The 16,183-nt window shown below is 44.4% G+C and overlaps 1 protein-coding gene across 6 annotated transcripts in view; it reads left to right on the top strand.

Annotated features, from left to right (window-relative positions):
• The window catches only part of rftn1b (raftlin, lipid raft linker 1b), a 263,821-nt gene that overhangs the window by 132,982 nt on the left and 114,656 nt on the right, over positions 1–16,183 (top strand). The gene's annotated exons all lie outside the window — the stretch shown is intronic.

Consider the following 16,183-nt stretch of genomic DNA (forward strand, 5'->3'; position numbering starts at 1 on the left):
CAAACTGCTCTGAATTAGTTCCAGCTGGTGAGAAGCTGGAAGGTCAAGAGGCTTCCACGCTAAAACCCTCACTCACTCAAAGAACCCGTGTTACGCTGATTTACTGTAGAACCAGGCGCTCCGGACGCTTTACGCCTCATCAGATGCTTCATGTTGCGCTTTTTTAAACACGAGTTTGCACAAGAAAAACACAAAGGTGACAGAACTGCAGCAGAAAAATACCAGGGGTTAAAACGTATTCTAGTAATTCATGGCATGTAGGTTTGTTTCACAGAGTTTTCTCTGGCATATCAGTTAAAAAAGTGTGTTTTGTTAATATTTTAATATCATCAATTTCATTTATTTATTTATTTTTGGGTTAATTTGACCAAAAGAAAATTTGTTTGAACCTTGTGGAAAACCATAATTAACTTTTGTGCGACTTGACCAATCTCAAGGCAGAACCCTTGATTCCAGTTCTGTGTTTGAAGATCTGAACACAGCAGGGAAATCATATCGGTCCGTCCGACGGTTCACATCGTCTAAAACAACACCGGACTGATGCTGCTGCTATGCCACGCTCAGCACATTCCTGAACATGTGTGGCACGTTCAACAAGGTGCTAAACGTGGGTTTGTGTACATGATTTGGTGTCCACACTGGACTGATGCTACCTGATAATAGCGCATGTACTCAGTTGGAAGAGGATTGGTGCAAAATGGCGCAAATCTTGCTTCCAGGCTTTTTCTAATACAGCTCTCTTCCGATACATTAAAGACTGTCTGTGCGTTTTTGTTGGTAGAGCCTGGAAACGGACTTAACAAAGTGCGTAGCCACGCATGGACACAAGAGTTTTGAACGCAGACGTCCGACACGCACAGTTATGCTCGTTTACATGGACTTTTCATGGGAAGTGGTCGCTCAGACGAGCTTTTCCGAGCCGGATGTGAACGTAGCTTTACACTCGTTCCATGCAGTACATGCCCTTTCCTTGTTGTCTCACCCATCACTAATAAATGGAGATAAAACTTCTTTATGGTTCTGTTTCCTTTTGGCGCCTCCCTTCAGTGAAAGGGAATGACCCCCATGCCGTTATCTTCAGTTTTACACGTTCCTGGCTTAACGCTCAGTATTTACCCAGACTTGGGACCGGCACATGGAAACACTGGGACGTACCCCCATTGTTACGGGGGGAATGGGAGGTACCCAGGCGCAGAGAGGAGAGGAGGCAGGAGGATGCAGGGAATGGATGTTTAATAACAAAACTGGAACTACAAAACAAAACCACTGCAACAGGCAGGCAAAACTCGAGACTCGAAAAACTCTGAAAACGGGGGAGCGAGACAATTACAAACTATGGACCAGCACAGGAGGAAGGGAAAGACAGGACTTAAATACATACAAGGCAACAAGACACAGGTGGAAACACTCAGGACTGAATGGGTCAAGGTAAAACTCAAAACAACAACGAAACAGGAAATACTACAAAATAAAACAGGAAATCAAGGAACAAAACACAAAGTGACTGAAACCGTAACATAACCCCCCCCTCAAGGAACCGCACCGAGGTTCCTCCAAGAGTCCAGGAGGAGGGGGCCCGAAAGGCCAATCCAAGGGCCAACAGCAGTCTGGCGAAGCGGGTCCGGAGGACGGCCCGGAGACCGCCCTGTCCGGCGAGGCGGATCCGGAGGGCGGCCGGGAGGCAGCGCCATCCGGCATCGACAGTCTAACCAGCAAACGGCTGGCGGCTCGGGCTCAGAGTCTGGAACTGGTGGCTCGGGCTCGGGATCCGCGGCGGGCGGCAGCGGCTCGGGGTCCGCGGCGGGCGGCAGCGGCTCGGGGTCCGCGGCAGCGGCTCGGGGTCCGCGGCGGGCGGCAGCGGCTCGGGGTCCGCGGCGGGCGGCTCGGGTTCGGGGTCCGCGGCAGGCGGCTCGGGTTCGGGGCCCGCGGCTCGGGTTCGGGGTCCGCGGCAGGCGGCTCGGGTTCGGGGTCCACGGCAGGAACGGGAGGGGTTGAGTCCGGCAACCTCCTCGGAGCCAGAACGGGTCGTGGAGCGTCCGGGACCCTCCTAGGAGCAGGAACGGGCGGGGTCGCGTCCAGCAACCTCCTCGGAGCCGGAACGGGTCGTGGTGCGTCCAGCAACCTCCTCGGAGCCGGACCGGGAGGAGTTGCGTTCAGCAACCTCCTCGGAGCCGGAACGGGTCGTGGTGCGTCCGGGACCCTCCTAGGAGCCGGAACGGGTCGAGGTGCGTCCGGGACCCTCCTAGGAGCCGGAACGGGTCGAGGTGCGTCCGGGACCCTCCTGGGAGCAGGGACGGGAGGAGATGCGTCCGGCAACCTCCTTGGAGCCGGAACGGGTCGTGGTGGGTCCGGCTCCCTCCTGGACGCAGGACCGGGTTGGAACGCCTCCAGTTCCACCTCCGGAACCAAAACGGGGCGTCGAGAGGGACGGTGGCGACGACGACGGCCCCTTAGCACAGCCAAACGAGGCCCGTCGAAGAAGGAGGCGGGGAGCTGACCCTCCAAAGTCCACTGGGACTCGACCCCCTCCTCCTCCAGGTAAGGGTCCTCCCACAGCCACAGGTCCTGGTCCAGAGGCTCCAGGAAGGCCCGTGGCCGGAGACTGTCCAGCGCCATCCAGGAGTCAAGGGAGGACTTACGGTGAGGGCGGCGGTGACGACGACGGCGTCCTCTTGAGGTTAGGCGACTCCCCTCGAAAATGGAACTGGAGACCTGGGACCAGGGGCATCTGGTCCTCTCAGCTTCCTGGCAATATGCCTCCAGGAGGCGCATGTCCCTCATGCCCGGGTAGAGGAACTCGTCCGGCCGGTCTTCGTCTGCCTCCTGGCAGAATGCTCCAAAACACCCAACGTCACTCTCTGCTGGGTACATATCTGGCTGGTCGATAATGTTACGGGGGGAATGGGAGGTACCCAGGCGCAGAGAGGAGAGGAGGCCGGAGGATGCAGGGAATGGATGTTTAATAACAAAACTGGAAACTACAAAACAAAACCACTGCAACAGGCAGGCAAAACTCGAGACTCGAAAAACTCTGAAAACGGGGGAGCGAGACAATTACAAACTATGGACCAGCACAGGAGGAAGGGAAAGACAGGACTTAAATACATACAAGGCAACAAGACACAGGTGGAAACACTCAGGACTGAATGGGTCAAGGTAAAACTCAAAACAACAACGAAACCGGAAATACTACAAAATAAAACAGGAAATCAAGAAACAAAACACAAAGTGACTGAAACCGTAACACCCATGTGGTTGCAGTAACCTACAGGACCTAGTGATTCAGGCTGTCTAGCCAGACCTGACCCTACCTAATTTCTGAGATCACACCAGAATGGTTGTGTCCATGGCATGGATAAATAAGGTGGACTGTTGTGTTCTAGAGAAATGGCTATTATAGTCATGTCTAGTTTATTTTATGACAGTGATTTGTCATGTAGAGCACCACAATAGGAGCTCCAGTGCTGAGATCTAAATACATGCTTTTATCACATCAAGAATGGTTACTGTAATGCCCTCCTTTCTGGTAAAAAGAAACCACTCTTAATCGCGTCCAGCTAGTCCAGAACTCGGCACACGCTAAAAGTTAAAGTCCCCACCCACCCCACCCCGCCCCCCGGGAACCATTTGGTAGATTAACCCCCCAATCCAACCCCTCAATGCTGAGTCTCCAGATTTTTAGAGTCTTCAGAATGACTGGATTTGAACTCACAACCTTCCAGTCACAGGGTGGACACTACCACAGGGCCACTGAGCTGGTTACCAGTCAATAGGAGTGTTCATAGTCTCTGTCCGTCTTTTATATCAGACTTGCTTTTAGCTTATGAACCTCCCTAAACCCTTAGGTCCTCAGGTGAAGGCCTGCTGAAGGTGCCTAAGGTCAGTGGGGCCTGGTGTGCCCACGTTAGGCGCATTGGACCCGGGGGTTGGGGGTCTGTGGGGCGGGAGGTGCTGGGGATGAGTTGTGCTCGTGCTGCTTGAATGCTGACACCCCAGCCAACAGGAGGACAGGGCGAAGGGCGCCTTCTGGGTTTTCTCCTCTTTAGCATTTTAGAATCATTTCTCTTTTACTTGTGTTTGTTTTTGTGTATTTTATTATTTTATTGCATGTGTGGGGATTGGTGTTTTTGTGTTCTTGTTTTTTTTATCTACAGCACCTTGACCTGTTCGTTTTTTCATGAAAGGTGCTATAGAAGTCAAATTAATTAGAATTTTCAAGATTTGACTTGGACTGTGAATTGAAGCAGTCATTTAAAGCAAATAGCTCCCTATGTACAGACATCTACACTCTGCGCTACATTTCCATTGAGTGCCTAAATTTCATATTAGGGCAAAGCTACTTTTCTCCACTTCAGAATTCTGTTAATTGCTTAAACGGTTGCAGAGTTATGGTAGTTGATAGAACGTGGCACTGGAGCTCAGCGCTTGTGTTAAAGGTTAAGTGTATCTGAGCAGCGATCACGCTAGCTGAAGGAACTGACTTTGATATCAAACGTACTCGTAAACAGTTTTCCTGGTGTGAGAAGTCAAAAATGTTTTGGTTTGTACTCTCACAGTAAGTGGAACGTGCACCGAGATGAGGCAGGAAGAGGGTTAGTTTGTCTCTTTATCCAGTAGCAGTCTAGTTCTGAGACAGATGAGGTGGGGAAGCCACGATTCTTGGTTTAAAACCGAATGCGACACCATTGAACGCAACCGTGGGGGAAGTGCATCGTACAGTCATGTTGTAAGTGGCAAACACTTGTGTAAGAAGGATTTATCCATCGTTTTATTGCATTACAGCAGGCTTTGTGTAGCTTTTCTTCATTCAGACTTGCCTGTTAGTAAATTTAAAAAAAGATTTTCATGATTATTTTGTTTTGCTGTATTTTAATATCCTGTCAAAGCGAAACAAAACCGTGACCCAAAAATGGAAGTCAGGATGGTGAATCATTGCTTCCCTAGTACCTAGTCCCTACCTCTAAGTAACCCTTCAGCCCCCCCCCCCCCCCCCAGCTTTAACAGGAAGTATTGGAGAGCTCGCCTGACGTTACAAATCACTTTCCTGTAGATTTTCGTTCTGTGTTTTAGCTGTATGTGACGAAACAATGATTTACTTCAGAAACATCCGTGTACAGTCACGGCCAAACGTTTAGAGAATGACAGAAATCTTAGTTTGCTGCTGAACTGCTTTTAGATCTTTGTTTGAGTTGTTTGTGAGAAATATAATTACAAGCCCTTCACACTTTTCAAAGGCTTTTATCGACAATTACATGACATTTCTGCAAAGAGTCAGTATTTGCTGTGTTGGCCTTTCTTTTTCAGGACGTCTGCAATGCGACCGGGCATGCTCTAAATCAGGTTCTGGTCCAAATCCTGACTGATAGCAACCCATTCTTTCAGAATCACTTCTTGGAGTTTGTCAGAATTCGAGGGTTTTGGTTTGTCCACTCGCCTCTTGAGGATTGACCACGAGTGGGTTTGCTGATCCTATCAAGTGTTGATTGAGGTGCAATCTTAGTTGCCACAATACCCTCTTCTTTGATGCCATCTTTCTGCAACGCAATGATGGCTGCACGCGTTTCTTTGCAGGTCACCATGGTTACAATGGAAGAACGATGATTTCAAGCATCACCCTCCTTTTAACATGTCAAGTCTGCCGTTGTAACCCCCTCAGCCTGACAGGATGATCTCCAGCCTTGTGCTCGTCACCTGAGTTAACAAGACGATGACTGAAATGATCTCTGCAGCTCCTTTAATGACAGCAATGAAATGCAGAGGAAAGTTTTTTTCTGGATTAAGTTAATTTTCATGTCAAAGAAGGACCATGCAATTCATCTGATCACTCTTCATAACATTCTGGAGTTTATGCAGATTGCTATTAGAAAAACGTAAGCAATTTCCAATATTTATGTCATTCTCATAACTTTTGGCCACGACTGTAGATGAGCAGGTGAGGAAGCTTTACCACAAACTCTAAAGTCAGCAAAGACTTTCGTGTAAATTGAGAGATGCTAGAAATGAAACAGTTTTGGGAAGTGAAGTTAGCAGATGCGTTAAAGAAGCGCGAGTGGCCGGCAGAGTGGGAGGCTGTGATGGGAAATGATGGGAGCAGCTCGTGAGGCGCCTCGCATGCTGCCGGCGTGTTTTGACCTTTACACAGACATTATGCAAATGGGTTTCATTGTAATATCATTAATCAGAGGGACAAAACAGCCCGGACAGCAAACAGGCCGTTCCAGGTGCATTAAGAGGAGTTTCTTTGTGAAACCATCATTTCTGCAGAGTATCACATTTTGCAAATGGGCTCTGATCTCGTTTTAGCGCGCTAAGGGAAGGGCTTAAGAGCAAGAATCAACATGTGACATCTTTTGATGTTTCTAGCTCCATTTTTAAAATGTTAATTATGTTATTAAAACCCCAAGTGATGCATGGTGGGAGTTAGGCATTTAAAAACGGACCGTCTTCCACACAATCTGCCATGAAACAAAGACTTTTAATCACGTTTATAATTTTAAAAGTTGTTCTCGATTATGTGCTTCCAAGATAGAAATCTGAAAAAAACACCAAAGAGGAGTTTCATGGATGTAGAAGGACATTAGAGTGCCTTATACTCACTTATAGGGCACATCAGATTCAATAAAACATTCAAATAATGTGACCACAGTACCCAGAATGCCTGAAGGGCCTAGTGGCAGGTGATTGGTCAGAGGAGTTGACGGAAAGTGTATTCTTCATGTCATTATCTGCAACAATCAGCTTTTGCAGAGGAAAATTAAAACACAGAACAATACTCTCACTTTTTAGCTCTGTTATGTTGAAGCTAGGCTAGGCTTCTGACTTCCCATAATGCTCCCACAATCCATCAAGCGCTGCGGCTATGTAGTTTATCAAAGTCTGATTTGGACAGATTTCCCCTGAAAAATCTATTCCAGGTCAGTAAACACAACCAGCATTCGTGCACGAGTTGCACTGAGGATCTTTGAGAAAGTTCAAGGATTCTAAGTTTGCCTTATGGTCTGAAAAATACTTAGTTGGATAAAAGTTGTGGTTTTGATTCCGTCCACTAATTTCCACTCCAGGCTACGTTTGAACAAAAATCTGTTAAAAAAATTTGATATCAAAGCCTAATAGACTCATAACTGCAGGGAAAAATAAACACTTTGATTTCAGAAACAATCGAAACACAGAAAAGGCAGTTGCAAACATTTTAGTTGCATATGACAAACTAGCACATGCAGTGACAATTTGAACATTAAATGTCCCAAATCCAAACTGTGATTAAGCGACTGCAAATGCTTGAATCTGCACAGGGAAGCAGATACTCGGTGTGGTCACCATGCAGGCCGCAGTGTTTGTCCCAAAAGTGGAAGTGAGGTTTGGGCTTCTTTGTGCCGCAAAAAACTACCAATATCATATGACTGAGGTCAAAAGGTCAAATGAACGACACTGTAAAGAGTTAACCCCTCCTCTCCCAAAGTAATTCAACAGAAGTCCATCCAGACTAACGGAGTCAAATTTAAATGATATTTATGAATCTATTACTTTAATGGAAATAACAATATAGACAGGTGTGTCTCTGATAACTCGGTTGAACTGATATTTATTTTTAAGTCGGATTCATTAACCTTTAAAGATGACCCAACAACTTTTGCCTCATTCATGACCACGAGGGTTTTCCCTTTAAAAAAAAAAACACACTTTCGGACACCCCCATCGTGGTGCAGCGGTAGGGCGGTCGACCCATGATCGTACAGGTTCGATTCCCGCCTTGCACGCCCATGAGTCGAAGTGTCCTTGGGCAAGACACTGAACCCCACCTTGCCTCTGGTGGGAGGTTGGCGCCAGTGTTTGGCAGCGGTTCGGCTGGATAAAATAATGTTTGCACCCCTCTGTCATTGGAGGGGTGCTGGGGTCAAACTGGGGTCCCACTGGCTGGCATGTTGGTGTTTTAGATGAATTTGGTTTTGCTTCCCTGCTTTCGTTTCCTTCCTCCTCCCTCACCACACATTTGTCCCCCACCTTGAACTGTGAAGCGAAAGTAACTTTGATCAAAATTGTTCTGAATGATGATCTGAATGAGACTTTTACTAAAAGGTGTTGGGAACTGAATCCAAGACCTGAACACTAATTAAAACACTGTTGAAATACTCCACATCCTGTTGGTTTAATAAACTAAATCCACTCATTTGGGGTTTGTTTAATTGTTTAGGCTCTTGTTGTACACAACTAGCCGCGCCACGTTGCGCTGTGACGCCACGAAATGAATGATTGGCTGACCGCCCCACGTGACTAAATGAAGTCACTACCGCGGGAAACAAAAAGTAACCAGCAAGGGAACAAAACAAAAAAAACGTAGAGGGCAAGGTAGGCAGAACAAAGTACCACCCGGGTTACAATTTACTCTTTTGGTACACAGACCGGTAGTACTTTATGCTACTGGATTAACACACACGGCTTTGGAAGTGAGGTTTACCAAACACACCTGCCCTACTTGCTGCTGATGACTATCCTGATCCAGATTGCAAGCAGGTCATGAGAGCTGGAAAAGAACCTGTCCTGATGGAATGTATAGAAGACAGACGGTTTCTGTGCTTAAAGAGGAGCTCCTTATTCAGGACAGGTTTGACATTTAAGGCCCTCCCAAAAGTGTCTGGTCATGTGACCATTTACCAGGTCAATGGACAGAAGGAAGAAATGACGACCTTAAAAAGGACTGTTAACCAGAACAGGAGTAAGGGGTCATTCTGTTCCTGCATAATAATTATTCAGCTCCAGAGAGATGATGACACCCCCCCCCCCCCCCCCCCCCCCAAGTGACACGAACAGCACAGGAGCTAATGTTCATTAGCGGCAGTGGAGCTCCCGCTCTACACTCTCATCATATTTCTGGGCTTTGTTGTCATGGGTGGGCAGGGAAATTGCAGGCGGCATCGATCAGGTAATGTCCGACGAAGACTTGTCGATACGATGCATGAAAGTCCAGGAACTTTAATAAAAACGACCTGCCTGGAGCAAGTTCACAGAACAGAGAGACTCACTCCCGGGAAATCTCCTGCTTTGTGGGGAATCCAGCAGTGATTCCTGTTTCCAGCAGGAAACACAGTCGTATACAACGACTGTGTGACCTGGTGATGCTCAGAACCACATCCGTCTCCCTGCAGACGCTCTTGCTGCAGAGAGAATGCCGAGAATCCAGCGTGGACGGATATATGCATCACAAATCGACCTCGTGTCGGTTACAGGGAGGACGGCGGGAGGAGAGGCGGAACAGCGAATCGGTCCTGGATGAAATGAAGGATGAGTGGCAAGAAAGAAGAAAAAAAAAGGGGGTAAAATCTGACAAAAGAAAGAGGGACGAGAAAGATGGGCGCTTTTCTTCCTTTAGAGAGGGGGCTATTCATGGAGGGGATGGTTCCCATGGCAATAGCTCCCTCCGTGAGTGTGTACGTGGGCATTTGTCTGCGCGCACCGACTGTAACCAGGCCTTGAGACTGTGAGGACATGAGGTGGGCCAAGGCTGCCATGCAGCCAGGACTCGCTCTGAGCCTGGAAACAGAGGCCATTGTTTATCCTTCATCCGTGTTTTTGGTCCTCTTCCTCGCCAAAGCGTCCCGTCCTTCACATTCAAAGAAGAAATACCCAATTCAGCCAACTGAAAAAACTCATTCCACCTCTGGTACCTACGTGGCGGGGGCTTTGTGGAGGTCTGGATGCATTTTCAAAGGTTTTCGGCTGAATTCCTCAAATGCAGAAGTTCTGTCTGGAGCCACTCACTCCAACTTCAATTCCTTCTGTCCCCTTAAGCTTATTTATTGATATGTCTGCTTTTAATTGTGTTTCAGTGGAGTTCTGCAGACAGAATGTGAAATCTGGGCTAGTTTTAGTTCCTTTACCATCTTTTAGTGGAGTTCAATCTCTCATGGAGGCTTTTCTTTCATCGCTGTGTCGGACACGATCAAGGGAGATTTCTCAGACTTCTTAAAAGTTCTAGAATATCAGCCTATTGTTTTTGGAAAAACACCCTCAAATGTTGGTTTTGAGGAGCTAATATGATGCAAACTTTATATTTATAAATCATCCTTAAAGTATATTTATGTCAGTGAAAAGTTGTTGTTTTTTTTAACCGAATTCTGTAAAAGTCAAAGGTTTGGTCGCTGCGTCTCAATTAAAATGTAAAAAGATCATCTGATTGTATTTTCGGCACTACAGTGCGCACCGGATTGAATGGTCTGCCATTGAACTTGTGTCAAATATGTGGCACACGGAACATTAAGCCGCTTTAAGTGTCAGAGATAAGTCCTCAGTCACTCTATTAACAGGTTCGCAGTAACTCTAGAACTTGTTCGTATTACGCTACATCGTAACCCTTGTGCTATCCTAGGCACTTTAACATTGGGAGTAGGGTCATCTAGACCCACCAGACAGTGCTCTGAACCTTTTTTCTTCAATGATTTGTGATCTTCACTGGTGTCCATGGATTACATGAAATCTTTCCACCTTTATCCACCTTTGTCATGGTAGGGAGAACACGTCAATGGAAGGGGGGGGTCATCTAAGACAGCACAAGGGTTTACCACATTGAAAGCGTTAGCCACATTACGGCATTCTCAATACCCAACAGTCCAACGCCGCAACAAAAAACCAGACATTTCAACAGAGCGCCGTGTATCTCTCAAAACTACCCTAACATCAGTAAACACCACCATTAGAAGGTGGTCCGGATTACAAGGCCACTTTTGACAAAAATCAAGTTGTGGTGAGGAGATACTGCATTATATTTTATATATATGTATTTGGTAGGATTTAGGATGTGGCATTTTTGGAATAAATTATAGAATGAGATCAAATCAAGCCCACTTCCAGCATTTTAGTCTGCATGACATTTAAAAAGAACCTGCAGAATGAGACTTTTATTCTCCAGTTGGCAGAAAGGCGTTCCTTTATTATTAAGGTGTTTTACTTGCATATTAATGTAAAAAATAGGGCTGGTATGAATGTCAGAAATACTAAGACAATCTGTTTACCAAACAATCAAATACGAATGATGTCTGAGATGGTTATAGATGTAGTAGAGCAGTGTTTTCCAACCACTGTGCCGTGAGAGGTGGTCAGGTGTGCCGCGGGAAATCATTCATTATTACAGATCTGAAAACATTGACCTTCACCAGAACTTCAGCTCTGTGTTCATCAAAACAGGCTCAGCTTTCATGCCGATTAGTTTGCCCACAGCTTTGTGGAGCTCTTCAGTATGAATACACCGGATCTCTCAACATCTTCTGTTATAAGGAGGGCGAGAAAACGGTAGCTCCTCCCACACGCGGCGGGAGCGTCAGGTTTATCAAAACACTTTGGGCCAAACGTCGAGCAGCGATTTTGATGCGTGTTAAATCAAAACACGTCATCTCTTACTGCGCTGCTGTTAACTGTCATGAAGCACAACAAACGCAAACGTCCGTTCTAACAGTTTGTAACTATTCTTGATAAAAGCAGGAAAACAGTTGAGTTCTCCTTCGAGTTTGAACAGAGGAATCATTGACAGATTCCAGATTTTGGTCCAAGTCATCTTTATAAAAGACACAGCTGCTTTCAAATAATGTCTGGATTGAAGGACAAATTCAATTTCAAACTTTATTCATTTTACCCTTGTGCTATGCTAGGTACTATAACATTGGGAGTTGGGTCATCTAGACCCACTAGACAGTAATCTGAACCTTTTTTCTTTAATGATTTGTGATCTTCACTGGTGTCCATGGATTACATGAAGTTTTTCCACCTTTATCCACCTTTGTCATGGTAGGGAGAACACGTCAATGGAAGGGGGGGTCATCTAAGATAGCACAAGGGTTAAAAAAACCTGAAGTTAAGTTTAAATAAAGTGCAACAACAAAGTGAAAGAAACAAGATTAAGGGGAAGTGGGTTACGGACACATTGAAGTCAAATGAAACAATTTAATCACCAAAAATAAATACAACATTTTTGTCACATTTCTGATTTAGACAAAAGAAAAAACGAATGAAACTTTAGTGTGTTCACGTTTTTGTGTTGTTAAAATTAAACTTCTAATCATAATGTTTGTATTTTTTGTCTAAAATCTATCAACTATTCTCTGATTATAGGTCTAAAAAAACAAACTTAAAAAATAGCTTTATTTAAAAACCAAATTACCGTTTAGAAAGAATGTCATTTCATGTGGTTTTTGTGAGGTTACATTGAACTGCATTTTAATAAACTGGAGGGAAAAACAACTTCATGGGCAAATTTTTAAACTGTTTTAGTTAAAAACCATTATTTTACTATAAAGAACTATCGCAACTTTTAGGAAAAACAGCTACAGCTTCACATTTTTTGTGCCTCACTTGTTACAAAAAATGCTCGTGAGATGGTGGAGGGACTGTAACTCAACGCAGACTACAGACTTTCTGTTTTTTTACATTTTTGGTTGCTGGTGTGCCGCGTGATTTTTGTCAAGGAAAAAGCGAACCTTGACCTCAAAAAGGCTGAAAAACTCTGTAGTAGAGGTTAGTAAGAATACTCTTTAAGCCAAGTGGTTATCGCTTTAAAACTTTAGAATAATGCAGAAATTTAAACTAGAACCAAACGGGCAAATGTCACCGGAAGTGAATACATTTTCAAAGTAAAGTGTCAGTGAAAGTCCTCATTTTCAAAGTAAAAGTATCAACTGTTATTGTAGATGAAAAAAATGAGACTGAAGTTCAGTTTAAGAAAATGGAGTTCTAATAAGTTCTATGGTTCTTTTTTGCTTTAAATATAGTCAACAATTTGAATAAAAAAATGCGTCTTCATTTACTGTCTTCTAGTCATGGATCTACTGTAGTCGGCTTAATGTTGAAGAGGAAAAACTGTGGAGAACATTTTCAGGATTTGTTGTTCAATGATCCAAAACTACAATGATGTTTGTGTTTTGTTTCCTGCTGAAGTCAACCTGGAAGTTGACAGAAAAACTGTTTTAAAGTGCTAAATATCATTTCTTTCTTTTTAAATCTTTGTGTTTTTATCTGTTTTGTAGATTCTTGTAATGATGCCGATTAAATACATTTACATTTTCATACATCCAGTAAAAAGACAGACATATAGCAACAATTCAAACATCATGAATAGTAAGAATGGTGGTTTGGTCTGTGAATCTTTATCCATCTATCATATTGGATCCCCGTTTAAGTACCGATCCACTGCCCCAGTAATCAATACCTACAGGTGTGTTTAAGTTAAATGGTCTTTAAAGACTTGAGGTTGTCTCCTATCGGAGCTCAAAGCGACACGTGTTAGAAGAGCCTTTCAAAAAATTGAAGGAACATTCGCTTTCCGCCGTCACCTTAATGTGTTTCTGCTGGAGCTAAAAATGAATCCTCTTTGGGTCTTTTATGCATTAATGGGATTTATTTTCTGGAGATGATATTTCTTTCCTGCTTTTAATCGCCCTGCTCCTCTGATGTAACGCCTGACGTCAGCCGGTCCGGTTCCAACAAACAGACGGGAAAATTGATTTACTGAGTTTATTTTAGGCTCTTCTCTGTGTTTACGGAAAATCTGAACGCTAACGGACCTCACAGAGACCCGAGTTGAAGGGGATTAGAACTTTTTATGTCCGTTTGTATTTAGGGAGGGCTGCTTGTTGATGGGAAAATAACAGCGGAGTTCTGAGGATAATTGGACTTCATGAAGTAAAAACCGTGATGACCGCCATCTTTACTTTCTGATTTATTCATCAGAGTTTCTCATGGTTAACCACAGCGTCATAAAACAGGAAACGGCGTGAAATATTTACGTTTTTTCATTCTTTTTGAGCAATACATTTCTTTATAGTTAATTTAACTCCTTTCTGCTTTAATTTGTCCCCCCTTTATGGTTTCTAAAATGTTATAATATAATATAATCCCATTGAAAATGAATGGCTCTTTCAGGACAAAAACAAACGCAGATTTTACGCAAATGACACCAGTGCGATGCTGTTGTTAGCCAAAGCAACTCCTTTTTCTCTGTGATTTTCCCACAAACTAGTCCTCTGAGCGCGCCGTCACCAAAGGGCAGGGCATCGGCGTCCTTCCTCTGCGCCTCTTGTCATTGTGTGGCGCTCACGGCGGCACAGCTGGAAGGAAGGAAAAGGAGAACAGACCTTCCAGCCACAGTGTGAGAACCTTTTCAGCTGTGAAGCTTTCCTTTTGAATGATTTACACTAGAGTCCGACTGGCTCTGCCACCGCTTGATCTTCAGCCTTGCTTTGAGGTCTGACGGCGGCTTTCAGGAAAGCACGGGTTTGGGATGCGCGCCTCATTTTCGCCACCTCGGCCTGTAGGAGCTGCAGATCGGGGAGTTTCCCCAACCCAGCTGTGGCAACTCAAACCAGAAGTGTGCTGTGTGTGTTTCTACAGTTTCCCTGTGAAGTCAGAGCGCCCTGTCAGACCTCAAGTCTTGAGATGATTTATTTATTTTTTTATTTTTTACTTCTGGTTTCTGTTGACTCACTAACAGACTTGTCAGTTGATGAAGTTGAAAAAAACGACCTGCAAACATTAGGAGAACCGTTTCTTTGCTCGCTGTAACCCTCCTGTAAGCAGTGGAAGATGCTGGACCTGCAGGATTCGCAGATAAAAAAGATGAAAAGTACGAAAAAGAGCTCTGAGAATAAAAAAAAAGAGTGCGCCGGCTGGAAAGCGGGACTCCACAGAGAAGAACAGTAGAACAGAGTGTCCTAATTAACTCTGAAGCTCGCCAAGCTGCTGGGTTTGATCTGAGCAATGTTACTATCAAAGCCTGGAAAGACGCTGCTGAAATGTGGCCAAGCCTGACAGCATTAAGCCTCGTCAGTAACGCTAAGGAAGTCAGCGAGCCGAAGATGGAGTCTGTGTGCGCGGCCCGTGTGCCCGGCCCGTGTGCCCGGCCCGTGTGCCCGGCCCGTGTGCCGCTTCGAGCTCCACGGGGGTCTGGAGGCAGACAGACTCAGACCAACGCTTCCTTTTTTACCATGTCAGGGGAGGATTCTTCCTGGAAACAACGTCAAACGTCCAAATCTAAACAAGCCAGGACAACAACAAAAGTTTGCCAAGTAATCTGACATACGGAGCCTCTGCCCCGCCATTATGTAAAACCTGTCCACGTATGATAAAAGAAAAGAGAGTATTTATGACTTCAGGGGGTCTGAGGGGCAGTGAATCAATAGTTTATTGGTTTTCAGAATACTAAACAATGCAATTGAAAAAACAATGCATATGCAGCAAAAAAACAATAACAAATGAGTTTATTTTAAACAGATAAATGAAGGAAAACATCTAAAGGCAAAAACCAAAAATATATCTGCAGATATAAATATAAAACTTGAGGGATTAGTCAAGAATTCATTTGAAAATAAAATAAAAAAACGAAAAAGTAAACGAAGATAAAGAAATGCATTCATATACTTACATATTCATACACACCTGTATACAGATATGCACATATATACATCTACACACACAATATATTGATGCCATTATACGGTAATGACTCTTACGTGTGAAGAAGGGAAAACGCCCTTCCAGGTGTCCATGGTCAGAAATCAGTGGACGATGCGTCACTTTCCAAACAAACAAATAATGAATCAATCATTACTACTTTATTCTTGTCATTTATTAGGTTTAAATCGTACGCCACAAGATACAAACCCTTTGATAGGCATTGTGACGCGTTGTCATGGTAACGCCTAACCTCGTTCTGCTGCTGCTGTACGAAGACGAACCAGCAGAGGAAAGTGGTCTGTATGCTAAACGGCGTGTTCGGTGACACAAAGCGCCATTTTCAGAGGGAGCGTTCACCTCGCACTGCTTGTTTGTGTCCAAATGAGGGACATGTTGGCTTCAAAGAAGGACCCGTCCCAAAAAAGTACATTCATCTATCCAAATAAATGTTTACATTTGAAACATTTTCTTTAAATAACCAACAAATCTCCCAGTGGGGTAAGAAAATCGCTCCGTCCAGTTTGCTTTTTAAAAACTTTTAAACAAGATTATTTTTCTTGCACGACAGAAAATAAGACAATTTTTCCTGAAAAAGATTCAGATTTTGCAGTGTTTTCACTGAATGTCTTCCTGTCTTACTAGAAACTTTCTCTTTATTGGTTCTTCAAGAGATTTGGATCCATCTGCAAACAGAAAGATTTTCACTTTTAGAAGAATGTTGGACTTTCTTTGATCCACACATCCAAAG

Source organism: Oryzias latipes, chromosome 16 (assembly GCF_053564925.1).
Source record: "Oryzias latipes strain Hd-rR chromosome 16, Olatipes_Hd-rR_3.1".
In the NCBI taxonomy this organism is placed as follows: Eukaryota; Metazoa; Chordata; class Actinopteri; order Beloniformes; family Adrianichthyidae; genus Oryzias; species Oryzias latipes.